The sequence below is a fragment of the Schistocerca piceifrons genome, chromosome 2 (genome assembly GCF_021461385.2).
Source record: "Schistocerca piceifrons isolate TAMUIC-IGC-003096 chromosome 2, iqSchPice1.1, whole genome shotgun sequence".
NCBI classification, from domain to species: Eukaryota; Metazoa; Arthropoda; class Insecta; order Orthoptera; family Acrididae; genus Schistocerca; species Schistocerca piceifrons.
Genome location: NC_060139.1, coordinates 1,022,506,835 through 1,022,509,494, shown reverse-complemented (window position 1 = coordinate 1,022,509,494; position 2,660 = coordinate 1,022,506,835).

Below are 2,660 nucleotides of genomic sequence, written 5' to 3'. Positions count from 1 at the left end.
ACAAACAAAAGTTGGTAATTGGTTGGGGTTTTTCAATATCTAACACTTTATTTAAGTAGGTGTTCTGGTGGGGGGTGGGGAGGAAGGGGGGCTGGAGTAACAGCAAATGTACAAAGCACACGCATGATGTTTTTTGTAATATGAAAAGGCTGATCGCTGATGATGCAGTTGCCTATATGAAGGAGACAGCAGTGCTGATAGATTGTAGTGAACTACACAGATTCAAAGATTCGTATAGAGACTAGATGTAAATAAAGGTAACATATTGTGCATTCATAGAAGAAGAATGACTACATAAACCAAAAGTAGATGCAGGGGGGCTCACATTAATTTGGTATAATCTTAAGGAAACATGACCCATTCACAAAAGAAGCAGTTTACAAAACATTTACTTGAGTGACCCTATTATTCTTCTTTCTTTTTCTCTTTTTTGTATTGGCCTGGGACACTTACAAGCTCCCCCCCCATGAACCATGGACCTTGCCGTTGGTGGGGAGGCTTGCGTGCCTCAGCGATACAGATAGCCGTACCATAGGTGCAACCACAACGGAGGGGTATCTGTTGAGAGGCCAGACAAACGTGTGGTTCCTGAAGAGGGGCAGCAGCCTTTTCAGTAGTTGCAAGGGCAACAGTCTGGATGATTGACTGATCTGGCCTTGTAACAATAACCGAAACGGCCTTGCCGTGCCGGTACTGCGAACGGCTGAAAGCAAGGGGAAACTACAGCCGTAATTTTTCCCGAGGGCATGCAGCTTTACTGTATGATTACATGATGATGGCGTCCTCTTGGGTAAAATATTCCGGAGGTAAAATAGTCCCCCATTCGGATCTCCGGGCGGGGACTACTCAAGAGGATGTCGTTATCAGGAGAAAGAAAACTGGTGTACTACGGATCGGAGCGTGGAATGTCAGATCCCTTAATCGGGCAGGTAGGTTAGAAAATTTAAAAAGGGAAATGGATAGGTTGAAGTTAGATATTGTGGGAATTAGTGAAGTTCGGTGGCAGGAGGAACAAGACTTCTGGTCAGGTGACTACAGGGTTATAAACACAAAATCAAATAGGGGTAATGCAGGAGTAGGTTTAATAATGAATAGGAAAATAGGAATGCGGGTAAGCTACTACAAACAGCATAGTGAACGCATTATTGTGGCCAAGATAGATACGAAGCCCACACCTACTACAGTAGTACAAGTTTATATGCCAACTAGCTCTGCAGATGACGAAGAAATTGAAGAAATGTATGATGAAATAAAAGAAATTATTCAGATTGTGAAGGGAGACGAAAATTTAATAGTCATGGGTGACTGGAATTCGAGTGCAGGAAAAGGGAGAGAAGGAAACATAGTAGGTGAATATGGATTGGGGGACAGAAATGAAAGAGGAAGCCGCCTGGTAGAATTTTGCACAGAGCACAACATAATCATAACTAACACTTGGTTTAAGAATCATGAAAGAAGGTTGTATACATGGAAGAGCCCTGGAGATACTAAAAGGTATCAGATAGATTATATAATGGTAAGACAGAGATTTAGGAACCAGGTTTTAAATTGTAAGACATTTCCAGGGGCAGATGGGGACTCTGACCACAATCTATTGGTTATGACCTGTAGATTAAAACTGAAGAAACTGCAAAAAGGTGGGAATTTAAGGAGATGGGACCTGGATAAACTGAAAGAACCAGAGGTTGTACAGAGATTCAGGGAGAGCATAAGGGAGCAATTGACAGGAATGGGGGAAATAAATACAGTAGAAGAAGAATGGGTAGCTTTGAGGGATGAAGTAGTGAAGACAGCAGAGGATCAAGTAGGTAAAAAGACGAGGGCTAGTAGAAATCCTTGGGTAACAGAAGAAATATTGAATTTAATTGATGAAAGGAGAAAATATAAAAATGCAGTAAGTGAAACAGGCAAAAAGGAATACAAACGTCTCAAAAATGAGATCGACAGGAAGTGCAAAATGGCTAAGCAGGGATGGCTAGAGGACAAATGTAAGGATGTAGAGGCCTATCTCACTAGGGGTAAGATAGATACCGCCTACAGGAAAATTAAAGAGACCTTTGGAGATAAGAGAACGACTTGTATGAATATCAAGAGCTCAAATGGAAACCCAGTTCTAAGCAAAGAAGGGAAAGCAGAAAGGTGGAAGGAGTATATAGAGGGTCTATACAAGGGCGATGTACTTGAGGACAATATTATGGAAATGGAAGAGGATGTAGATGAAGATGAAATGGGAGATATGATACTGCGTGAAGAGTTTGACAGAGCACTGAAAGACCTGAGTCGAAACAAAGCCCCCGGAGTAGACAATATTCCATTGGAACTACTGACGGCCGTGGGAGAGCCAGTCCTGACAAAACTCTACCATCTGGTGAGGAAGATGTATGAGACAGGCGAAATACCCTCAGACTTCAAGAAGAATATAATAATTCCAATCCCAAAGAAAGCAGGTGTTGACAGATGTGAAAATTACCGAACTATCAGCTTAATAAGTCACAGCTGCAAAATACTAACACGAATTCTTTACAGACGAATGGAAAAACTAGTAGAAGCCAACCTCGGGGAAGATCAGTTTGGATTCCGTAGAAACACTGGAACACGTGAGGCAATACTGACCTTACGACTTATCTTAGAAGAAAGATTAAGGAAAGGCAAACCTACGT